Source organism: Lissotriton helveticus, chromosome 5_1 (assembly GCF_964261635.1).
Source record: "Lissotriton helveticus chromosome 5_1, aLisHel1.1, whole genome shotgun sequence".
Taxonomy (NCBI): Eukaryota; Metazoa; Chordata; class Amphibia; order Caudata; family Salamandridae; genus Lissotriton; species Lissotriton helveticus.
Genome location: NC_136065.1, coordinates 1,437,672,941 through 1,437,699,751, shown reverse-complemented (window position 1 = coordinate 1,437,699,751; position 26,811 = coordinate 1,437,672,941).

Here is a 26,811-nt window from a genome sequence, read left to right as displayed (position 1 = left end):
GGACACTTTTTCCATAGGAACATTTTTTTTGAGTTGCCTATAACTCTGGCGCCATTTGACGGATCTTCAGGAAATTTTCCAAAAAAGTGTCTAGTTAAGTCTTCTTGTGCATGTAACGTTTTGGAATGATCCGTCAAGCGGGAACTGAGAAACAGCGGTGCCAATAAAAGTGTGTTTTACCATGTTGATATGCTAATTCCGATAAGACCTTGGAACACGTCTACAGCCCAAACTGCAAGATGGAATTATACCAAATTTGGCAGAAAGGTAGATTTGGTTACGCACATTGTGCTTTCTGTTATTTGGTGTAAATCCATTGGGTAGAAATTTAATTGAATACAGTTAGTGATATCTGTGGCTGTGATGACTTCACAAAAAATAACAAGCTTGTTCAGGGGAATGTAGCAGTCTAATTGGCTGCCAACACTTGAACCAGGAAGAGTTGGAAGACATTTTGGGACTCAGCTTCAGAGAAAAGAGAACAGGGTAAGAATAAACTGACCCCCTCAAGCATTGGTCTTGGAGCTCCCCTGTACCACTGCCATGGCTTATAAGCATTTATAAAAAACATACATTGCTGTGAATTTGCGGGAAACATAAATAAAATAAGTATAGGCTCCTGCATTAGCTTTTAAAAAAAAACCCGGGTGGGCCAGGTCCCAGGGAAAACACAGGAAAATGGGAGGGAACACACACACACCCTACTAAAGCTTATGAATGCCAGGGGCAGCCACCACCTCTGGATTTTGATTTTGATGTATGCAAGGGGTTCCCACCACCTCCCCGAGGCTAAGCACTGCAATGAAGGGCGACCGCGCGTCCCTCCTCTTGGAGCCATAGATGGCACTGGAGACCGCCACATACCCCAGTGCACCTCTGCTATTCCCAGGGTGCCCACCCCTGGGACATAGTTCCTTGCTGTGACTTGGGGGGAGCTTTAATAGCTCCTGCCAAGTCACAGCAAAGACTCCGCTTTCAGTGAGCGGGAACTGTGAAAATGCTCATGCTTTCTAGAAGCAGAGCTTTTGTCTAATTCCCTGCCTGCTGGCAAGCGAGCAGGGAAATAGACGAATTGGTTTCAAACTTGGGGCTGCTTTCTCAGCAGCGGCCTGTGTCTGAAAGCAATGCAATCTCCCGCAGCAGTCAGGAGCTGGCTGGTACTGCTAGGGACTTGAAACTGCCACAGCAGTCCTGGGAAAATAGTAGAAAGAGGCAAAATAAATGTCAGAATTTAGCAGAAAGAGGTTGCATGAAGGTTAGAAATTTACAGAAACAGGCAAGATAAAGACGAAAAACAAGCAGAAAAACTCATAATAAAGATCAGAAAGAGGCAGAAAGAAGGAAAATAAAGATCAGCAATGAGCAGAAAGATGCAAAATAGCCAGCAACAGGCATATAGAGGCAAAATAGAGATCAGCAATGAGCAGAAAGAGGAAAAATAAAGGTCAGAAATGAGCAGAAAGAGGCAGAATAAAGATCAGAAACTAGCAGGAAGAGACAAAGTATAGGCAAGCAACAAGCAGAAAGAGGCGAAATAGAGATCTACAACAAGCAGAAAATGGCAAAATAAAGGTCAGAAATGAGCTTCAAGAGGCAGAATAAAGTCAGCAAAGAACAGAAGGAGGCAAAATAAAGATTGGCAATGAGCAGAAAGAGGCAATATAAAGATCAGAAATTAGCAGAAAGAGGCAGAATGAAGGTCAGGAATGAGCAAACAGAGTTAAAATAAAGGTCAGCAATTAGCAGAAAGAGGAAAAATAAAGGTCTGCAATGAGCAGAAAGAGGCAAACTAGAGGCCAGCAATGATCAGAAAGAGGCAAAATAGGTCCAGCATTGTTAACTGTTCCAAGATAACTGCTTTACATGATCCCATTGGTAATGGATGCAATGCTGTAGAGGCTACCAGTCAAATACCTGCTGAAGGAATATTTTTTCCTATGAAGAAAGCAGAAACAAAGGAAACAGGTACAGCAAGAAAAAAGGGAGTGGGGAGAGTTGCTAATGCAATGTACCACAAGATTCCCACTTGAAAGGATGCAATTTATCCAATCCATAATTAAAACCTGAACTCAACTCCTGGTATCTACGGCACAGAGCAGACAGGTTTACCTTAAAAACATATGTAAACTATTTAATAGTACCAAAACAGATAAAATTCAAAAACATAACAAAATAAAAATACCACCCAAAATTAAAAACATTTTAATGAACAACATGACATCAAAACAACAAAAATAATCCAACAGGGGTTACTGGAGACATAATTTTTTTTCAAAACAAGCAAACAATTGGTCAGCTCCAACCGCAGTTATCGGGTTGCACTTGAGCTGAACCTAGGCAAAGGCTGACCATGAAAGAGTGCAGTTTCACTGCTGTCAGACGTTTTACATTCTGAACAAATCTCTGGAATGGATGTCCAAAATCCTAAGTGGGGCAAAGCAGCAGGCTGTGGCCGATAGGAGCTCCACAAAACCATGTAGCCGCCATACGAGGTCACAGTCGAGAAGATGACTTTTAGCTGGAAAGCTAGGAGCAGGAAAAATTCACAATTTTTGCTCAGGAAAGGTCCAGTAGCGGCAGATACATTAAGAACCTTCAACCTTCCAATTTTGGACTTTATCACTTTTGTTGCTTAGGTTTATCCAACAGGGCAAGGCTGCAAGCTATAGGTGAGTAGGATTCCATGTGCCACTGATACAGATTTGCTGCCTCAGAAAAGCTCCAAGAGAGCACAACCTGAATCTTAGGCCTTGTGGCAACATACCTTGAAAAGATTGTATTGGCAGGTTTGTCCTGACTCTTTGAAGCCAAAATGTTTGTAATTTCCAGGTTTTTCAGGATGTTAGGAGGGATACACTTTGTCAAAGTAAATGATCCTAGGACCTAAGGAACAGCACTTAGGGGTCAAGACTTGCTTCAAGGAAAGCCTCCAGCAGGGTCTAGGCCAGGTTCAGTTGGATATGGTCAGCTCAGTTCTTCAGGAAAAGGACTGCAATTAGCTTGGTGTGTACTCATAGGTAACAGTAGGTCTTCTAACTGACTTGTTTAGCCCATTTGTTTCCCCTATGTACAGGTAGGAGCAGGTAAAGCCTTTCTGGACCCTTCACAGGGCTCAGCTGTAAGTGCAGTCCTTCCTCTGTCTTCCACCAGTCCAGTAGAATTCTGAAAAGTTTGCAGGGATGACACATTTATACCCAGTACCAGCCTGTGGGTGGAGGTCAATCCTTTTTCTACCCCAAATCATTACTGGGCAGGTCTCTCTCTACTACTGGATTTGGAGCCAGCCTGACTAAAAGGACAAAAGGGATGTTTGCACAGTTATCAGCTATATCTCCCAGTGATAGGGTAAGCATCCTTTGAAGTTCTGTAAGAGCCTGAACACAGCCCCAGGCCACCCTGCTCAAGAAAGAAAGAAACTGCCACACACCCAAACATTTTGTCCACTTTCGGGAAGCGAATCATATCTGTTCCCAGGGGAACCATCTAGGTTCAGGTGACCACTGGACGCTAGCAGAAAAGTCTTCTGGTGTTTGGGCAGAAACTGATAACTTTCTAAAAGAATCTGCTGCTTCATAGTAACATACAATCTGGCTCTACCCTCACATTGGATTTTACATTTCTATTAAAATGAGTCCTTGAATGTTTTTCTAGCTACTCCCAAATTAGATTGAAAACATATTAAATGTAATATTGTAAAACCATAGGGAACACCAGACTTGCCACAGTGAAAAATGATATTTTAGGAGGATTTATTTCACTGCCAGGGCAGGTAATACTCTAAACATACTTGTCCTACTTTTAAAATACAATGCACCCTGCCCTATTGGCATTTAAAGTCTTCTTTAGCGGTGACATAAGCATTAAAAGGGAAGGTTTTGGCCCTTCAAAAGTTGGGGCGGGCATAACTCATGTAATTTAGTGCAGCATATTCACACAGAAATACCTCCAAAGTATGCTCGATTACATATAATTATGCAAGAGGACTAATTCTGCCCTTTAACGCAATTTTTGAGTGCAAAATGGGCAAAATAATTGCATTTTGCTGTAGGAAATAGTGCTAAATGCAGCCTCTCACTCTCTCTAAATCATTTAATTATTGGTAATTAAGCATCAAAGAGTAATGCGTAATTACCGAAATTACTCTGACTTTTCTGACATAATTGAAATTCTGGCCAAACCTAGTCAAAAAGTTTATTTTGACAGGCCGAAATGGGAGTTTTAAAACTACACCACCAGATAGCAGGGGCAGGCTTGGAGACATACTTTACATTGTCACTTTAGTGGTGGCATAATAAGAGATGTAGTCTTCTGGTGACAGTTACTTTGCAAGCCCTGGAAGCACAGGGTACCAGTTTATTAGGGAATTATAGGTTACTTAAATATGCAAAACAGGGATGTTATGTTATCTGGTATTTATAGAGGCTGCGGCTACTCCCAAGAGTGTCCCTGCGCTAAGAGAAAAAACCACATAACAGCAAACAGACCATCCACCCACAGCAGATCAGGCAGTCCTTATGCTGGAAAAGCCATGTTTTCAGGTTCCTCCTAAAAGTAAGGAGGTCCGGTATCTGTCTAAGAGGGAGAGGTGGGCCATTCAATAGCCGAGATGCAACCGCTTGAAAGGATCTTACCTCTACATGGGAGAGCAGGACCTTCGGAGTCGAGATCAAGATCTGAGCAGAGGACCTCAAGGTACGCTGCGGTGTATAAGGATGAAATATTTCCCTCAGGTAGGGGGCTCCAATCTTATGAAAAGCTTTGAAGACCAAGACTAGAGCTTTAAAATGAATTCTTTTTCGTACCATAAGCCAATATAGGGAGAACAGAAGATGAGACGTGTGAGTCCTGGGACCTATTAAAAAGATGGCCCTGGCCACCACGTTCTGGATCAACTGAAGTTGGTCGAGTAAGTACTCCAGTAGGCCCAAGTACAAGGAGTTAACGTAGTCCAGTCTCGACATCATGAGGGCCTGAACTATTGATTTCCTGTGGGAGACTGGAAGTAGGAGGAGTAAGTTTCTCAACATTGTCAACACCCCAAAACAGGCCCCAGCCACCAACTGGAGTTGCGCCTTCATGGAAAGGGCCGCATCCAATTTAACCTGTAGGTTTTTCATGATAGTGACTGCAGACGAGGGGGGGACATGTCCTGCTGCCACCAAGTATGCCATGCTTCATAAGGACGCGAACCGAAGAAAATAATCTCTGACTTTTCAGAGTTACACTTCAATTGATTTCATCTGAGCCAGAAGACAACCTCAGAGAGGCAGGTGTTAATCCTGTTACCATCGAATTCAGTAACCTTTTCACACGTGAACAACAATTGAGTGTCATCCGCGTACGACACTATTTTGGCACTGTGTTCCTCGGTGACAAGGGCGAGAGGGACTTTTACAAATTGAACAATGTAGGGCTCAAAATTGAGCCCTGTGGAACTCCAACGTTCAAGGGAGGAATTTCTGTGGTGAAAGGTGGTGACCGGATTATTTGTGAGTGGTTACTTAAAAAGGACATGAACCATCTAAATACTGTGCCTCCGATCCCGCCCTCCTTGAGTCTTTGCAGTAACCTATTGTGGGGCACAGTATCGAAGGCAGCGGACAACAACACAACACCAGGACCGCATTACCTCCTCTATCCAATGTGGCTCTTATTGTCTCAGCAACTTCTAACAAGGCAGTTTCAGTGCTGAAACCTGACTGGCTTGGGTGCAGGAGATGATTGGCTTCCACGTACTTTGTGGTGACTTCATTAACATATTTCTCCAAAACCTTGGAGAAGAAAGGCATGAGGGCTATAGGCCTGTAATTACTGGCAACCTCAGGGTCTGCCGTAGGATTTTTTAAGAGTGGGAGAATGTTGGCATGATTCCAAGTTTGTGGCATGTGCCCCTCCCGCAGTGTGGTGTTCAGAATCAGATTAACCACAGGGTTGATTGCTTCTGCAATGTAAGACAGTACTTTTGCTGGATATGGAGCTGAAAGTGAGCCAGACTTAAGAGTTTTCATGAGTGCCAGGGATTGCTCAGGGGAAATCACAGGGAACTACATGAAGGAGAGATCCATATTGCAGCAAGCCTCAGGGGGTGGACCGATAGCTGCCTCATGCTCTGGCGGCTGAATTTTGAGAGAGTCCTGGATGTTTTTAATCTTCTCATAGAAAAAACAGACCATACGCCGGGTCCAGTCGCTCGTGGGAACAAATGGGCAACTAATAGATGCAGAGGAAGAAAAATTCTTTACAATATTAAAGAGTTCTCTACTTTTGTTAGCCGCCTGGTCGATTTTTGCAGAGAATAAAAGTTTATTTCCCTAGCGAACTTTCCTATAGTGTTCTTTCAGTGCTTGATTATAGGTGGTTTGGTCAATTGGTCTATAATTTCCTCCGCCAGATTATTTCGCTTTTTTTAGTGCTTCTGTAAAGCAAGGGGCAGAAACTCGTGTAAATTTGGCAGCCTTCGTGGTGGGGGGTCAAGTTCAAGAGCCCGAAGTTGTAACCAATGCTCTAGGTGATGCACATCCCACTCGAGATTGCCAATAAGGTGGATAGGAAGGTGGCTCAGAGCGCACTGGATTGCCTCTAGTGAGATCAAATGGAAGGGTCTAAAACTGCTGCTAGTGAGGGTTTTACCCTGTAATTGAGGCTTGTCAGTTTTCCTACAGACTTTAAAGCCTATCAAATAGTGGTCCGAACAGGTTAAAGCAAGGGGGGCCCCTAATTCAATCCGGTTTGAAGAAAAGACCTGGTCCAGTTTGTGCCCTTTATGATGGGTGGGGAGACTGACTTAGGGGTTTAGCCAACGCAACATTTTTAGGGCTCAGAGCACATACACTGGGGCCTAGTCCCAGTACAGAGACCAAAAAACAGCAATAAAATCTAGCAAAGAAATTAGGATGACCATGCAAAAAGGTGCATTTCATCAATTACCAAAATACTGTTGAGGGCATACAGATGCAACCTATCCCAGGTACACTAAGCAATAGCACATGCACCTAGTTTATTAGAGCCCACTACCATTATATTAATAGACTTTAAAAAGGCATTTGTATTTCTGAGCGAGGTATACCTTTTTCTAGTCCTTGAGAAGATGAACCTAGGCCCAATGTCCCAGACAATCTTCAGGCTCCTTTACACATTCCGATGTTCGTGTGACCAGGGTTAATTGAATGCTGACACCCCTGTTCACTGTACAGAGGGTATGTGACAGGGCTGACCTCTCTCCCCACTGGTATTTGGTTTAACTATGGAGCCAGTCACAGGTTAGATTAGGATAGAAGGCCTGGTGCAGGAACTTGATTGGGGAATGGGGAGGGAAAAATGTACCTACCTGTATGCCGATAACTTGCCCCTGTGTGCCAGTTACCCTAGGTGGACAGAGCAGAGCCTTGTGGAGATTCCAAATATGTTTGGGCGGGAACTCATGTTTTTTTGTCATTTGGAATAAATCAGTAACCTACACACTTTAAGGTAAAGAATAACAGTAAACTAGAAATAACACTTGAGGATAGCTATCAATACTTTTAAATACTTTGGGATTCACGTCACCAGAGAGCAATAGTGGACATGGAAATTGAAATTGGAACCTCTCCTGGGGGCAGATTTACTATGCTTTTACACAATGTGGTGCAGCAAGGGAACTTGCTGCACTACACTTCATTGAGTGAAAGAAAGAGAGCAGGAATGCCCCATGTTAACAAACATGTGGAGCATTCCCGCTCTCACCTTGTGCTTACCCATTGCATTCTGCTGCATAGGGCCAATGCGGACACCTTTGCATCATAGTGCAAGAGCATCTGCTTTATGGGCAGGATTGTTTTTGTGTAGGAAGGGACACCTTCCGCACAAAAATAATCTTGGAGGCATTTTCCTATTTTTATATGTGCTGCATATTGGAACACATGTGGAAATAGGAAGTAATAAGGATAAATAAATATATTTCTCCTTGTTACTCCTCTGTTGAGCAGGTGCACCATTTTAGGCAATCATAGGTTTACAAGTCTTTGTAAATCTTGGTTTGCATCAAAATACATGAGTGGATGCATGGGAATGCCCATGTTCAATCCATGTAAGGCCTAACTGACAGAGTAATGAAAGGCAGCTCCATGAACTGCAATGCATTTCATTGTATTTACTAAACCATGCAAAGTGGATTTGACTAACTTAATAAATACAAAAAAAGATTTTGTGGCAGGGCTACGCCACAAAAGTTACAAAGCCTGATGCAAAATCATAGTAAATCTTAGCTCTGCTGTCTATCCAAGACAACCTAATCTAAACGAATTGTTTCTCTAGCTCGATTGTGGGCAAATTATCCTAATTTAAGATGGTCAACCACCCATGACCACCATAGGTTCTGCACCTTTGAAAGCCCCCAGGGTATTTCAGAGGATTAGCAGGTACTCCAGAACCTTCTTTTACGCTTATAAGCCACCCTGAACAGCATTTAATGTATGTGTCCAATTGTGGTATGATGGAGAACTTCAGATGACTGATCTGCAATTTTATTATTGGGCGGATTAACCACCTGTGATTAATGACTGGCAAACAATTAAAGTGGAATTAGATTAACTGATAGAGGGAACATTAATTTTCATCCTCTATGGAGGCCTGACCATCCCAGCCCATTTACTAATAGCAAGGGAGGCTAAGGAAACTCTGCTTTGGCGTAAAACCTGATTTACACAGGTAAGGAGGCTGTTGGGCTTTTTGCAATAGGAAACCATCAGTATATCAAAGTTGGAGAATGTGTGAGAACATAACTACATTAAGTAGTTTTTTACATCTGACTGAAGAGTTGCACAAGTCTAAGTTCTCTAGATACCTCCCATTGAGACATGCACTTTATGGACACCAAGTCGACCCCCGTGAATACAGCCTACTGCAGTCAATTTGACAACTAGTCCATTGGGAGAGAAGGAAAATGCAGATGCTATATCAAACCCTGATATGTAATATCCCCGATAAATTCTTCAAACAGCAGCTGGCTTTGAGATCCACTATGATAGAGACTGGTGTGATGTATGAAGTAAAAATGGAAACTAGGGGACAGGTAATTTGAGACAGGCTCTGCTTTATCAAATTTAACTACCTCCATAGGTTATACTCTCAGATCAAGAAACATATTTACCAAGTTAGGGGATGTCCTCAGAAACATGCTAATATATGGGAGCTGTGGCTTGTACACTTGCTCTATATGGAAATGTAAAGAATAGACCTCGTGACTTAATACTTATTAATGTACATTGTATTGTCTGTAGATGTTGACTTTCTGCATACCTAATGTGCGATGTTGATGCAACACAGTACTTTTATTAATCTGATTACCAAACAAATACCAATACAAAATTTTAATAAATTAAAACTGAAGAGCAAAATAGGATAATGCAGGTATCAATGAAATCATATAGCCTTGATTGACAGCCCATTGAACAAATGCCAAACCATATAAAACATAAAAAGACAATGGCAGAACGGAGCTGACCCAAAGCCCACAATCTTTCTGTACTTCTATTATACTTTTTTGAACAAAAGAGGAACTGTGGCCTTTTAGGCAACTAAAGCTATTTGAAGCCAGGAGTAAAAAAGCCAGTAGAGGTATAATTGTCAACAGCTGGTATAAATTAAAAAGCCGATGAACGTACTACTTTGTTTGCATGCTATTCTACCAGAGGGGTTTTACGAACTTGCAAGACAACAGCATTTTGTTTTCCCTTCATTTTGTTTTCACTGACAATGGCTAGGTTCATATGATTCAGCTTCTCAAAAAATCTTTTCAGGGATAACACCAGCAATGTTTGCCATTAATAATGTTGTATGCAATGCAAGCCAATACTAAACAGTAGAAAACATACAAAATCATTGCACTGCAATCTAATTTTCAGAAAGGTCTTGGATTAGTAGGTTTCCCTGAGAGACAGTTGAGCCCTGGTCTGAATTCTGCATCTTAAAAACATGTGATGTCTCCAGGTTGCGTTTTGGGCCCTCCCTGTTTGGAAATGAAGCCCAGCCACACAAGAGACATACCATTTTTATGGGAAGAGGTGTTGGCTTGCAGAGTGGTAGTATTTGTATTGCACCTCCACAAATTCCAGAAGTCTCCATTAGAGAAATATGAGGACATTGTGTGATTTTAGCCAATGTTTGAAGTTTACAGGGCATTCTGGATATGAAAACACAAAGGGACTCATGTAAGACCCTTTTCCCTGGACACCCTGGGTGTATAAACTCTTCAGAAATGCCTGGGCTTAGTAGGGTTGCCTGATTGCTGACTGATCCTGAGCTCGAATAGTGCAACCATTCAGCGTAGCAAGTGAGAAATTACGATTTACCCCCATTCTGCATGTATCACTCAAAAACAAAGGTTACAGGGATGTTATACTAGGCTCAGATTTCCCTGATTCAATACCCGTGAAATTTAGCAATTATAGTTAGCTGGGCTAGCTATTACTTACGCCCCCCAATGCACAGCTTATGGCCTCACATATTACATTACTCATGACATGGTCAGTGACATACTGATGACTGATGGCATCATCCAGTGAGTATAAATAGTTTATGAGTGTTAAAGATATATGCTAACCTACTACACAAAGTTAGATTAGTACACTGGGTGCACTACTAATGAGTGATACTACTTCTAACATATAATATGTGAATTGCTGTGTGACTGTTGTATCTGTGAGTGAGTGGGTGTATGAGTTATTGTGTGGGTGTGTGAGTGGTTGTATGGGTGAATACTCGGGTGTGTGAATAGCTGTAAGAGTTAGTGAGTGGCTGTGTTTGTGGCTGTATGGGTGTATAAGTGGATGTGTGAGTAGATGTAAGAGCGAGTGAGTAACTGTGTAAGCAGCTGTATTGGTGATTGAGGGAATCGTTGAGTGCCTCTATGGTTGAGTGAGTGGCTGTATGGATGGTTGAGTAGATGTGGAGTGACTATATGGGTGAATGAGTGGGTGTATGCATGACTGTATGAGTGACTGGTTGTAAAAGTAGATTTATGGATGAATGTGTGGCTGTTTACATGGGTGGTTGGTTAAGTGAGTTGGTGTGTGAGTGGCTGTACTAGAGAGTGAGCATTCAGTGAATGGCTGTATAGGAGAGTGAGCGTAATTGAGAATTGAGAGTGCTTGTAGGATATATGAATGGATATGTAAGTGGTTGTGTGGGTGTGTGAGTGTTTGAGTGCTTGTGGGTGAGTGTGAGACTAAGTGAGTGGCTGCATGGGTGACTGGTTGTGTGAGTATCTGTATGAGTAAGTGAGTAAGTGATTGGGTGTGAGAGTAAATCTATGGATTAGCGAGTAGTTGTGTGAATACTTGTGTGGGACTGTGATTGGGTATGTGAGTGGTTGCATGGGCATGTGAATGGGTTTATGAGAGGTTGTATAGGGGTGTAAGTAGTTATGTATATGATGTCATCTGTGATGTAATTTGAGATGTCATCAATGATGTCACTAACCATGTCATTAGTGATGTAATAGGCCACAAGCAGTGAATTGTGGGGGTGTAAGTTATAATTAGCTCAGCTAACTATAACTGCTGAATTTCACTGTTTTTGTATGAGTAAAATATGAGCCTAATTCTATCGTCCTGTAACCTTTTGTTTATTCAGTGAATTTCCAAGCTTTTTGAAATTCTATTCTCTAATTATAACATCCCTGTAACCTTTGATATTTTCCCGTGAATTTCTGAGGTTTTTTCATGTTGTTTCCAAACAATAACGTTCCTGTACAAGTTGTTTTTTTGAAAATTTCTAACGTTTTTAATACATTTCTTTCTTAAATGTCACCACTAACCCCTGACAGTGAGTGTGTGAGGGAGTGTATAATTGTCTCAGTAAGTCTGTGAGTGGGTGTTAGAGTGTCTGAGTGGGTCTGTCAATGGGTGTGTGTTTTTTAAATATCTGAGTAGGTCTGTTAGTGGGTGTGAAAGTGTCTAAGTGGGTCTGTGAGTAGGTATGTGAGTGGGTCTCTGAGTGGGTCTGTGACTCGGTGCATGAGTTTCTAAGTCGGTTTTTGAGTGAGTGTATGAGTCTCTGAGTGGGTCTGTGACTGGATGCATGAGTGTCTGAGTGGGTCTGTATTTGGGTGCATGACTGTCAGAGTGGATATGTGAATTGGTGAGTGAGTCTCTGACTGTGTCTGTGAGTGGATGCATGCATGTCTTTGAATGTCTTGGCGTGGATAGATGAGTTTCTGAGTTGGTCTGTGAATGGGAACATGAGTGTCTGAGTAGGCCTGTGAGTGGGTCAATATGTGTCTGAGTGGGTCTGTAAGCACATGCAAATCACTGAATGAGTCTGTGAGTGGATGAATGAGTGTCTGAGTGTATTTGTGAGTGGGTACATGAGTGTTTTAGTGAGTTAGTGAATGGGAGTATGAATCTTTGAGTGGGTCCGTGAGTGAATTCATGAGTATGTGAGTGGGTCTGTATTTGGGTGCATGACTGTCAGAGTGGATGTGTGAATTGGTGAGTGAGTCTCTGACTGTGTCTGTGAGTGGATGCATGCATGTCTTTGAATGTCTTTGCATGGATAGATGAGTTTCTGAGTTGGTCTGTGAATGGGAACATGAGTGTCTGAGTGGGCCTGTGAGTGGGTCAATATGTGTCTGAGTGGGTCTGTAAGCACATGCAAATCACTGAATGAGTCTGTGAGTGGATGAATGAGTGTCTGAGTGTATTTGTGAGTGGGTACATGAGTGTTTTAGTGAGTTAGTGAATGGGAGTATGAATCTTTGAGTGGGTCCGTGAGTGAATTCATGAGTATGTGAGTGGGTCTGTATTTGGGTGCATGACTGTCAGAGTGGATATGTGAATTGGTGAGTGATTCTCTGACTGTGTCTGTGAGTGGATGCATGCATGTCTTTGAATGTCTTGGCGTGGATAGATGAGTTTCTGAGTTGGTCTGTGAATGGGAACATGAGTGTCTGAGTGGGCCTGTGAGTGGGTCAATGTGTGTCTGAGTGGGTCTATAAGCACATGCGAATCGCTGAATGAGTCTGTGAGTGGGTGAATGAGTGTCTGAGTGTATTTGTGAGTGGGTACATGAGTGTTTTAGTGAGTTAGTGAATGGGAGTATGAATCTTTGAGTGGGTCCGTGAGTGAATTCATGAGTATGTGAGTGGGTCTGTATTTGGGTGCATGACTGTCAGAGTGGATATGTGAATTGGTGAGTGAGTCTCTGACTGTGTCTGTGAGTGGATGCATGCATGTCTTTGAATGTCTTGGCGTGGATAGATGAGTTTCTGAGTTGGTCTGTGAATGGGAACATGAGTGTCTGAGTGGGCCTGTGAGTGGGTCAATGTGTGTCTGAGTGGGTCTGTAAGCACATGCGAATCGCTGAATGAGTCTGTGAGTGGGTGAATGAGTGTCTGAGTGTATTTGTGAGTGGGTACATGAGTGTTTTAGTGAGTTAGTGAATAGGAGTATGAATCTTTGAGTGGGTCCGTGAGTGGATGCATGAGTATGTGAGTGGGTATGTGAATGAGTCTCTGAATGGGTCTGTGAGAGTGTGTGTGTGACTCAATGGGTCTTTAAGTAGGTGAATTAATGCTTGAATGCATCTGTTAGTGGGTCTATGAGTATCTGAATATGTCTGTCAGTGGGGGCATGGTAAAAAAAAGTTAAGGGGCACGTGGGAGCAGGTTCTCATGCCAGCCCCCAGTGACAGTCCTCCTGTCCCTCTTCAGTGCAGTCCGCTACCCTGTGCTGCCTTCGGTTTTGTACCTCCACTGTTTATTTTCTGTTTGTTTTTCTGACTCGTCTCTCCTCTTTTGTGGCTCTTTCTCCTCATTGTTCTCGTATTTGCCTCTTTCGGCTCACTCCTGACCTTTATTCTGCACTTTGATGCTCATTTCTGACCTCTTTGATGCTTCTTTCTGCTCATTCAGCCTGTTATATTGCCTCGTTCTGCTCACTCCCAACCTTTATTTTGCCTCTCTGTTCTCATTTCTGACTTTTATTCAGCCTCTTGCTGCTGGTTTCTGACCTCTATTCTGCCTCTTTTTCTCCCTTCTGACCATTATTCAGCTTTTTTCTGCTTGTTTCTGACCATCACTATGCCTCTTTATGCTAATTTCTGACCTTTATTCTGCCCCTTGCTAATCAATTCTGACCTCTGTTTAGCCCTTTTCTGCTTCTGTCTGACCTCTATTTTTACTCTTCCTCATTGTTTTTCACCTTTATTTTGGCTCTTTCTTTTCATTGCTGACCTTTATTTTGGCTCTTTCTGCTCCCTTCCGATATTCATCCTGCCTCTTTCTGCTTTTTTCTCACCTTTGTTTTGCCTCTTTCTACTCATTTCTCACCTATATGTTGCATCTTTCTGCTAGTTGCTTACCGTTCTTTTGCCTCTTTCTGCTTGTTTCTCACTTTATTCTGCCTTTTTCAGCTAATTTCTCACCTTTGTTTTTCCTCTTTCTGCTCGTTGGTGATCATTATTTTGCCTTTTCCTGCTCGTTTCTCACCATTATTTTGCCTATTTCTGCTTGTTTCTCACCTTTATTCTGCCTCTTATTCAGCTTGAAGCTGACTCCCATGAAGAAATGGAAAAGTATTATTAAAGGGGGCAGGGGAGAAATACCGTGAGTCACTAGGCCTCCTGGGGCCCCCGCAGGGCTAAAAAAAAAGCATTTTTGTTAACAAAAAAACAGTGAGATCTGTGGATCCCACTTCATTTCTAATCGACCCCATGTGTGCCAGTTCCTGGTGCATTTGTGTAATAAGGGAGGGGGTGCACGGGCCCCCACTCCAGGGGCTTATTATTGCCATGGGGACCACCACCTCCCCAGGGCTTATTGCCCTAGAAACGGGTGGCCTCTTGGACCCCACCAGGCCCTGGGGACCACCGCCTCCCCAGGCCACATGTCAAATATAAATAGGGGGGCCTCTTGGACCCCCTGTGCCCCGTGGATCACCACCTCCCTGGGGCTCGTGTCTTTACACAATATGGAGGGCCGTGCAGAACCCCCCAAATACAGCCCCAGGGCTGCCACATCCCTGGGGCTTCAATTTTAAATAATGCAGGGGCCATGTCCCCACCCCCACAGCCCCGGGATCACCACGTCTCTGGATCAAAATTACGGCAAGGATAAGGGCTGCACTCCTGCATTAAAGATAGCCCTGGAGACCACCACTCCTCAGGGCCTGCTCCTGCTATGTCTTAGGGTGCCCACGCCCTGGACAAACTTCACCACTCCAGTCAGCCATTGCAAACTCTGCTCTGCTTTCAGCAAACAAGTGCATTAAAATGCTCTTGCTTGCTAAAAGCGGAGCAGAATTGCATTTGGACGAGGGTGCTGCATGTTCAGGAGCTCCCTCTGTCCAATAGCAATGCCGATTTCCACAGGATGTGGGGAGCCAGCAGGGACTGCGAGGGCCTTGAGGCTCTCTCCACCGACCCACTGGTGAGTGGGTGACCTGGAGGCACTCACTTTAAATGGCCAGGCCCAGGGCTTGGGCTCCCAGGGCCAAATTCAGCCCTGTTAGGGGTCTGTTCAGAGCTCCCCACACCTAATTGGTAAATGGACAGGCCCTAGAGGATGGGGTCACCTCGGCTAAAACCGGCCCAGAAAGGGGGCCGCGAGAGCCCCCTACCCTAGTATTAATTACTTTTCTTTTTTTTTAAAGGCCGGGCCCCGGGGGATGGGTTCCTTGGGCCGAATTCTGCCTGGCGAGGGGAGATGCATAGGCTGCACAGGCCCTCTAGCCTGTTTTAGAATAAAAAAATATGAGGTCCCCAGGGCTGAAATCTGCCTGTGGTCTTTTTACTGACTTCAGCAGGGCAAAAGCCTGAGACTCTCTTAAAGATCCTGCTGACTGCAAATGGCAAATATATTTCAAAAGCAACAAATCAAATTCTCACAATGTAATTCCTGACAGCGCATGAAGTGGTTTGAAGATGATAAAATGTACAAGGTACCTGTGGTTACAGCAGACTGAAACATATATCCAGCTATATCCTCAACGTCTCGGGGGACCCTCCTTGTGATTGCATACCCTCTAATTGTGACCTCTCATCCATTATTTTACATTTTTTAATTTTAATTACTGATAGCCTCGCCAGTGCGTACTCCCAAGAGCTTTCTTGCTATCTAATTACTTGACCAACTAATTATTGACAGACATAATCCCTATCATTCTAACCTTTGCAAAGGTTAGCTTTACAAAAAAACATCTTACAATCTGCAGTATTCGTGAACTACCATTGCTCCAATGTCAGGACTGCCTATTACGGTGTCTTACGGATAATGAGACTGCACAGCATTGTTTTCAAGAACATGAATTATCAAAATACATTCTGACCGTTATAACATTTCATTAAATAACAAATCAGAAAACAAAATGTCTGTTTTAGGGGGCACTGTTAAGCAGGTATATACAAACCTATGCTACTGTAGGATTGAAATGTGCCCTGAACATGCAGAAATGTATTTAAGGTGACTTCATTTTGACCACTACATTACTTTAACCAGCTCGATTTTTTTTAAATTACACAGCACAGTACTTGCTGTGCTTTCATTAGAATAACTCAGATGTTTATTCTGAATATGCTCAGCACCCCCTCTCCCAATCCTAGTGTTTACTCCCAAAACTATTTGGAACATTAATGATCAGTGCATCTTTAATACAGTCTTTACAGGTCAGTGCCAGATAGATGCCTACGTTTGCCTCTCATAAGGACTTGAATATGAATGCCTCTTTTACTACCGACACTATTGCAAACTCCTGTTTGCAAGACAGTCAAATCTGAAAGTCGCATGTTCCCCTGAATAAAAATGCTGACATTTAACAGGTGGAAAGGGCCATAAAATATATTGGGAAAGGTAAACTTTGGTGAAGAATGCACTAAATCCAAATGTAATGCCCAGTTTCACCAAGAAACTTGTAATTATCGCTTTTCATCACGACTGATAAATAATAAACTCTAGGGTATCTGTATTTATCAGGTGCAATAAAGATCCCACCAATACCGAAGCACCGGTAATCAAGGCCTAAAGGTTTCTGCACCAGTTCTACTTAATTTTGATGAGAACTGGCCTGCAGGGAAATTTGCCTGTTTCACCTTGTGTCTGATGTCCACTAACGGAAGAGAGAAGTAGCACACTTGCTTATTAGGCAATAACCATTATGCAAAAAACGTAATAAACAACTACATAGTTCCGCCCACTTCACACAGTAATTATTTTTTGTAATTTGTATTAAGAAATTCAAAGATGCTAAAAGAAACCTGTGGCAAAGGGACTCTCCAGAATGTACCCCTCTCACATAGCATTAACACCACCCCAACCCAGTTCACCCTCATTACAGCTCACTCCCCCAACCACACAAACTGACAATGATCACCTATTTCTGCAAGAACTTATATTCACTTACCACCACTCAAAAGGACGCCTCTAAATGACCCAACAAATAGATTATCCCTGGCAATATTGCTTAGGGGCACTGTCAGTTGCAATTCACCTTCATCCACCTCTGATTCCATCCACTTCACTTTATACCACTCTTTCACGGGGCATCACTTTGTATTGTCTCAATTGCAGGTAGTTCAACAAAGACAAAAGAGGACACAATTTGACTCCGAATTTTAAATCTGCGGTATATGATCCGGGAAGGCACTCTAGTTGGCATCCGTCTCCAAGTCTGCATACTCTGGCCCGATGGTGTGAAGGAATGTTACACTGTACATATTATGCAAAGGAAAGGCTAAAAGAAGAAAAACAATTGATAGAGTTTCATTGGTACTGTGTCGAACCAGTGTTTGAGAGGGAGGGTGTTGTTTCCTGTGAGCTGTGTTGAAGCCAGCTGATGAAGAGGTGAGCAGGTGACAAATGCGGGAAATGGGTGTGACTTGGTCTGTCTAAAGAGGCCACAGAAACCTGGCTGGTGATGCTGAGAGGACATTCAGGTAGGCTGGATACAGAGGTTTGAGTTAGTAATTCAAGTGGGCTGTAGCCTTGAATTGAGGCAACAACATTGTTGTCTTTGGTGAATCAGCTCTGCACCCAAAATTTTAAATGTCTTTCCCTCTCTGATCAGCAACTTAAGAAATGGAGAAGTGTGGCTCACCGGTTAGAAGCGGCAGACCCTGAAGCAGAGGTCGGCCCGGGACCAGGGTTCAATTCCCGACGCGGCAGGGTCTTGGGTCAATGTCCGCGGACTCGATAACGCGGCAGGGTCTTGGGTAAATGTCAGCGGACTCGATAATTCTCGCCTCGGTACCTACGCTAACCATGGGTCCCACTCTGCAACTCTGGGCAATAGCTTGCTTAATCTCCACAACGGCCCCAGCAACGCCGGGGATGCCTGGCTTCACCTTGGGGTGCCCTCTCACAGGGAAAGGCGGGACGGGTTCCCCAGCGGTATACAGGGCCAGGACGCCACGTAATGAGATAACAGTGCGCTTTACAAGTATACATACATTACATACAAATGCGTTGTTGCTGGCTACAGCTCAATGGCAAAACAAGGGTATTGTGGTGTATTACTTTGTGAGTAAGCCCTTAAGTAGATTGCGTGCATGTGGCTCTCGCTGCACAGGTAATTCAGACCCACACTCATGATTAACTAGGGTGGAAAGACAGCAAGCAGTCTCCTCACCTTTATTTTAAACCCTCAGGCCATGCCTGGTCCGAGGCTGGTGCATGACAACATTCGGCACGTGTGCTGGCAAATAAGCAGGCCTCCTGCCCTGCTATATCCCATCCCGACTCATTCCTTGCAACTACTTATATACAAACTTATACTTAAGAGGCAAAGTCTTTGAGCTGCAGGCTGGGTTGAGGGCCTGAGACTGTACCTCAGATGCTGATCACGGTAGGGCTGTCCCTGATGTGCTTCCATGGGTAATGGGCTGCGTGGTAGAGTTTCTGCCATTGTTACCATTGTTACTGAATGTCGGTTGGCCGGCTCTGCATCGGTTTCTAGGCATTTCTCCCTGCTGGGCCAGCCCTCTTCATCCATTCTCTCACTGTCTGTGGTTGGGTCTGGTGGGGCCACTTCCACTCTCTTGAACCATGAGATGTTCCGGGCTACTATCTCTAGGCCCTTCCTGGCTGTTACCATTATCCCATCAAGCTTCACTGCTTTCTACATCCCTTGTTCATAGAGTGTCCTGAATTTCAAGCCTGGTCTTCAGTCTTTGATGATGTCTTTTTCCCCTGGCCTGAGATCACAGGACTTGACCCACCATTTTTGGCTTGCCACTTCATTCCACATTCCCTGCATGCATGAGTTATGTGGGCATCTTAAGGGTGCGGTACCCACCCCCGGCACACAGGGATAGTGTCCCAGTGAGGACCTTTAAACATCAGTGTCCATGGGACTTACTGGTGGGTGCTGTGTAGCATACTCCGGTAATCTCTCCTGAATGACTGGAGGTGGCATTCTGGGTCGACTTGTTTGGTCCCCACAATCTGGAGTATTTGTTTGAGTGTCCTCATGAATCTTTTGATTTCTCCCTTAGCCTTGATCCATTGGAGGATAATGCGGTGATGTGGAACTCTATGGTGCTTCAAGAAGTCAACTTCCTGCCTTGAAATGGTGGTCTATTGTCACAGGCTTCACAGGAAAGCCAAACATTGCGAATGTCTTCTCCACGGCGGGAGTCACCTGTATAAATGCCACTGAGCTGATGGTGGGGTATTTGGAGTAAGTTTCCATCATGACTAGCGTGACTCTCCCATCTGGCAAGCTTCCAAAGTTTATGCTCACCTTTCCCCAGAGTGCATTGCACGGTTCCTCAGTGACTATTGTTGCGGGTTGTTCTGGAATGCAAGCCAGTTGGAATGCTGGACACCTCCTTATAACTTCTGCAGCTGGGTCTTCTAACCCCGGGAACCATACCTTTTCCCTCATTCTCAACTTCATCTTCATCTACCCTTGATGTCCTCCATGGGCTAGTTGCATTATGTGATGCTGCATGATGGCTGGGATATTGTGGATGGACCCCCGTAAGATAATTCCATCCTGGGTCATACTGAGCTTGTTCCTCACTCTCCACATCTACATGAGGAACTCCCAATCTTGCCCCTACCACTCGACATCCTGCAGAGAGTTTTGCCAGGTGGCCCCTTGGACAGCGTTCCATACCTTGGTGAGAACCAGGTCTGTTGTGTCGCCTCCCTGATGTCAGTTAGCGTCAATGCTCAAGGTCATACAGCGAACAAGGTCATGTTGATGTACGACCCCACTGCTTCTGCGTCCTGACAGTTGACTTGGGTTTCTTGAGGTATTGGGTGACAGTATGGGAAGCCGGCAAGGTTTTTTGCTACGGGTCGGTAGAAAACCTCCATCATGTATTGTTGCAGCTCGATAGCCCACCTCTCTATTCAGGGGGGTGGAGGCTGGTTGGTGACAACTTTGAAGTACTGGTCTCACGCCAATTTGATCACTAGGGCCTCTCACTCTATTTGGGCATAACATGCTTCCGTGGGTGAGAGCACTTTGCCAGCAAATACCAGGACTGCTCAATGCACGGGCTCCTGCTCCTGGGACAGCAAGGCTCGAAGGCCTACTGGGCTAGCATCCACTGACAGCTTCATGCGCTTTTTGGGGTCAAAATACACCAGCGTGGTGGTGTCGAGGAGGGTGTCCTACTGTCGTTGAAACGCTGTTTCTTCCTGGTGACCCCAGTTCCACTTTGTGTCCATCCTGGTTAGAGCCCTTAGTGGTTTTGCAATGGTGGCCAGGCCAGAGATGGATCGCCCACCGTACTTGGCCATTCCAAGGAAGCTCCGCACTTCCGATATAGTAGTGGGCGATGGTGCTTGTTTTATCACCTGGGACTTCTGAGGGTCGACTTGAATTCCATTCTGATTAAATGTGTATCCAAAAAATACAATTGTTGGTTGGAAGAATGGGCACTTTTCTTGATGTTACATGAAACCAAAGTCCTGGAGGCGTTTCAGGGTGGCCCTGAGGTTTTTGTAGTGGTCAGCTGCCATGGGATGAGAATATTGTCAATAACATTTAGGATGCCTGATAGCCCTGATAGAGTCTTTTGTATAGCATTTTGAAATACCTCGGCCGCTGAGGAAATTCCAAAGGTAAGGCACTAATAGCGGCACAAACCTAGATGCGTACTGAAAGTGGTTATGCATCTGCTTTCTTCTGCCAGGACCAGTTGGTGATACCAGGCATTCAGGTCTGGCTTGGCGAACCACCTGGAGCTGTTGATGTTAGCCACTATCTCGTCCATGGTCAGGGTTAACTGACGTTCTCTCCAGATGGCTCTGTTCAGGAGCCGCATGTCAATGCACAGCCTTATCTTCTCTGGTTGCTTTGGCTTCTTGGCGATTACCATCGGAGACAGGTACTACTGTTTACATTTGGAAAATAAGTCATATTTTTTTAGGAAAGTGTGAAAGTATGTGGTCTGTATTTAATGATCCGTAAGGAGGCTAACCTAATTATATGTCTTTGTGCCTGTTTGAACAGGAGATCTACCAGTATGACTTCCTATGTCATTTTGCCTTTTACGTATAAATTCAAGTATTTATGTACATTCTGCTGTAGCACAGTTCTGTAATTTATGGCAGGAGATCCTGTAACATCGATTGTTTTTCCTTATCTGTGTGGCTGGTTTTTGGTGTATTTCTGTGTCAACTGCTTTTAAACTTATCCTCATAAAGTATTTGTAAAAGTGCTATTTCCCCACATCTTACTGCCTGGTACAAGACCTTAATCTTTCTTCACACCCCTTTTTCCTTTACTCAATCATTAAAATATAACTCCTGAATTGAATTTGCACTCTATATTTTGTAGTGACTTCCTTTCCAAGAGTGCAAAGGTCACTCTTCAGGTCGTCAACACATGTACCATGGCTTGTTCATCTGGCAGAAGGCTGTTGGCGTTATTGTCTAGTCAATGTGTAGTTTCACTGTGGGATGCTTGAGGCATCCTTAGCCTTTGGTGAGGTTTGGGAACTGGTCGAGCAGGTCATCCATTTGTTTAGAAGTTACACTACTCATGAAATATACCAGCCTATGTTCTCTGCAAAGTGACTGCTGATTAGCGTGTCTGCCTCTTGATCGATGATGTGGATCGTTGTTGTGATCTGATGGTATTCTGACTGAACAGATACCGTCATCTATCCACGTATGGGTAGGGGGGTATGGCTCCCATACATTAATATTTTGGTGTTGGATGGTACTAGTTGCAGCCTGGGTCAAAGGTGGTTGTATTGCTGTATTCCCATAATGTTCATGGAGGCCCCAGTGTGAATGACTGCCTTTATTTCTGACCCTGCTAAGCGGACAGTGCATGTGGGTTGCAGGCTGCAGCATCTTTTTAGCTCTGTCGTGAACAATATTAGGAATGTTTCTTTCTCTTTGTCTTCTTCTGGCGAAGAGTCTTCTACTTGATACGTAGATTTAAAGGTGGTCTTCAAGTCACTAGGGTGTGTGACATTCCTGATTGATAAGTGGCGTCATGCTTTCCTCGCTGGCTTGCTGCCTCAGAGATCTTTGCTTTGGGTTTTCTTCCGACAGGCCAAGGCGAAGGGGTTAGAGATTCGTCAGTGGGAGCAAGTTCGGTCTTGTGCGGGACAGGTATTGATAGGATGTACTTCCCACCCACAATACACACATTTATTCTTCTGGGGCAGAAATAAGCGCAGCCTGGAAGCTTCCTCTCTCTCTCATCCTTACTGCATCTGCTCATTCTGTCTTGATTGTTTCATGCTTATCGGCCATTCGGGCTTGTGCCAGGTCCATCTCATCAGCCCTTCTGGCAGATAGGTCATGTGACCTTGAGATAATTAAGATGTTGTTCAGGCTTATGTTCGGTTGTCTTAGGATCGACCTGCTCAATGTTTTATTGTGAAATCCCTCAATACTTGGGCGTGGATCTATTTGAGCCAGTCATCAGCTGTGTAGGTGCTTGCTAGTTCCTGCAACCCGGCATAGAATGAGCTGATTGATTCGCCTTCCCGTTGGGGGGATTGGTGTAGCTTAAAACTCTCAAAGTCCGAATTTAGTTGCGAGTGAGCATTGAGTCCTTTTACCTCTGCATCATAGTTGGTAGGTTGGTCCATGTATGGTAGGTGCTTAAATAGGAGGTAGATTTCTTCCCCTGTATAATGTAGGAGTAGTGAGCGTTTGACTGCGCTGTCGGTCTCTTGTGTGGCTATGAAGTAGTTGGCCAGACGCCCTATCCCTGTTTTCCATCTGGGGAGGCAGTTGCGGGATCGGCCATTTCACTCAACGGGGGTAGCACACCAGTGAAAGCATTCTGCATGACAATGTGGCTGGGTGGTTGAGCTACTTTGGTTCATCTGCCATTTTGCTAGTGTTGCAGACGTCTTGTGCCTTCTGGTTTCCTGGGGGTGGCTACCCTTGGTATATTACTGTGAGCGTCTTTGGTGCTAGTCAATATCCCTTTTCCCACTGGGTGCTGTTGTGATTTTATGTTTCTTCTTTTTTTTCTTTTATTCTTCCTGACAACTGTCTCTGCATTGTCCCTTAATCCTAAGTGAGTCCTCTTTTCCCCTTTTTGTCCTTTTTTCCTTTTTTCTTAAGGGAATGGCACTGTGTAGTATTGCATTGTGCACTGCTTGTTTGTTTTTCCCCTTTCAGCCTGTACCTGCAGTGAAGAGATTGTGTGCGACCTCAGTACCTCATAACCTACTTGGAAACAGTTGCTTGCAGGTAGAACAGATGAGCCGTTAAGCTTCTGGTGCTCCGCTGCAGACTGTGGCGTTCCATTCAATTCTTTCCTAGTTGGCCAACTGCTCTTTGTGGCATCAGAACACATGGAGACGGGGTTGTCCTCACACTGCCGGTCTGCTGAAAACGACGGACTACTGGTTTCTTCCGTGTAGTCAGCCCCGCAGCTTCGTGGAACTCCGAATGGTGGGGAGTGACGTGTGGGCCGTCCCTCACCATCGTGGCATATTACTTTGCGGGTAAGCCCTTAAGTATATTGTGTGCATGTGGCCCTCGCTGTGCCAGTTATTCAGACCCGCACTCAGTGATTAAATTGGGTGGAAAGACCTCGAGTGCTCTCCTCCCCTTTATTTTATAACCCAGGGCACTCCTTGCCAGAGGATAGTGCATGACTACATCCGGCGCGTGCGCTGGCAAATAAGCAGGACTGCTGACCTACTACAGGGATATCACCTATATAAAACTAGTAATTATGACGCAGGAACATATGTTAAAGCCATTCCTTGGAGCCTGGACTGTGATTTACCAAATGCTAGAGGTAGAGGATGTGATGTCACATCACATATCGCTTGGGTCTGGACTACATCACAAGTTTGACCCCTAACTCACACTTATCCCTTCAACAATCTCCTGTTTGCTGCTAAATCGGTATGGAACAGGGATCAAAATTAACTACAGAAACTAAACAGGGTTGATAAAGCTGACTCTGTGTTCTTGACTTCTGAGACCAGGAGCAGCAAAGAGTAAGTCAGGGGAAGCTGCTGCTAACCCTCACTAACCCTAAATTATTTTGTACTTCATAGGAACTTTTGATAATGTAACATTTGACTATTTCAGGTCTTTTAGAATAAAATCGCAAAAAGGTGATGCATAAACAGCAGACAGTTAAAATGCTGTACACAACTTAATTGCTGGCTGCGGCAGACAGGAAAAAACGCCCATTTCTGGGAGAGAGCAACTTTGGGTAAGATTTGAGAACTCAAAGAAATTCAAATGTGTCTCTTATCTTCAAAATTTTACTTTCCACCTTTAGAAATCAAATAGCTTCCTCAGAGCAAATTAATATTGAGGCTATATGTCAAGGACTTTCTACAGTCCCTCACATTTCCCATGGCTATAACTGAGGAAAATACATTATTCAACCATTTAGGGAAGCCCGTACATCTGGCTTCTCTTCTGACAGCATAAATCATCCCTGCTTAAATTCAAAGCTAATCTTTCCTCTCAAATCGATTTTTGGTGATATTGTAGTTAACTCTGGGCAACTGGAATACTAGTATTCAAATGTCCAAGCCACCACATGCTTAAGGGGGACCACACCATAGCCATGTTACTATTCGGTAATCTTGAAATAGGAAATATAGATGAATAATAAGGTCCAGGGACTAAATTAATATTTCAAACTCTTTTAATGTCCTTGTATTACAATACAATACATAGAGGCCCATGCCATATATTTTCTCTGTTTTTCTCATTGCTACCCATTAAAAACTGCACAAATTTAATAAAAAAGAGATTTAATGCAGTTTAAATCTGACAAAAATCTAATCGACCTCCAAATAATACATCATTTCAATATATTATCATACTCTTCTAATTATTAAAGGTGAATGAGTATAATTATTAGCGGGTCAGAATTCCCTTTAGTAAAATATTATGAATCATGAGCTGGTTTGTGTCTTTAAAGGAAAGGGCATTACATCAAACACACCATAGGTGGTGGTAGAATATTTGCAACAAGTCTAACAACTGGCAATTGCTCATTGTAGCATTCCAATCAACTATTCTTTCGCCCACCATGCCAACTCAGATTAAACACAGCCATATGCAAACCAGTGTTGATCGTGCTCCAGTGGGAATGGTCAAGCACAAACTGAAGGAAAGGGGGCAACTTTCTGGGGCGAGAATGTAGATTACGGGTTAGGGCGGGCGACCTTGGAGCTGGGAAGCCGGGTTCATATCTCGGCAGGGACGATCAACATTCTGTGATTCTGGGTAAATCATTTAGGGCCAGATGTAGGAGCCTAAATACCGGTCGGTAACGGCCGATTTCGGCCGTTACCGACCGGTATTTAAGAATTGGCATGTATGGGACCTATTTTACCGATTCGGTAAAATTACCGAATCGGTAAATTTACCGAATCGGTAAAATACTGATTCAGTATTTTTACCGATACGGTAACTTCCTGATGTAGGTGGGGCTCTTCTGAGTCCCAAAGGCCTTACAGATTCGGAATTTTATCACCCAATCTAATTGGGTGGTAAAATACCGAATCCAGGTGTGCATGCACATTTGTGCATGCACACCTATGCCATGTGACAGACAGACATGCCCTTAGGGCATGTCTGTGTGCCACATGGCACACATGCCTGTATTTGGGGTGCTAGGGGGTGTCAAAGTGACAACCCTGCACCCTTGCAGGAATCGGTGTTTACCGATTCGGTAATTACCGAATCGGTATTTCCCATTGATTCCTATGGACTTCACAGCCCATAGGAATCAATATGAAATACCGATTCGGTATTTACCGAATCGGTAAATACCGAATTTTAAAGAATCGGTAATTCAATTACCGATTCTTCCTAAATCTCCCTCCTTCATATTTACCGATTCATAAATACCGAATCGGTAAAATTCGGTATTTATGAATCGGTAAATACGATTTTCCTACATCTGGCCCTTAATCTCCCCGTGCCTAAAAAAAATGAATGTGTCCGTCTGTAATGCAACTGGTGCTCATGTAAAGCACTCTGATACATTTGGGTCTAGTTCATGCTATATAAGACTCCACACAAAATAATTCAGTCCTATGGCTCAAGAAAATAACTATGCAGGAATTCTTGACATTCCAGGCACTTCAGAAATAGACACCAAACTGAAAATGTAATTCTCCCTGAATTATGATTAAATCTCTCCAGGTCTTCATTTAACCCATCCCTACATCAAATGTTTCACCTTCACCATTCACACCAGAAATGTCTGACTGGCTAAGAGGGCGGATCTCTTGCCACAACTATGTGCGTCCCTCCACAGGTTTATTGAATCTTGTCATGGTGGCACTCTAATTCGGAGAACCATAAGGCAGAACCACAGGGTCCTGTGGAGGCAAAACTGTTGCCAATAAGGAAGCAATGCATCTGTCTGGCAG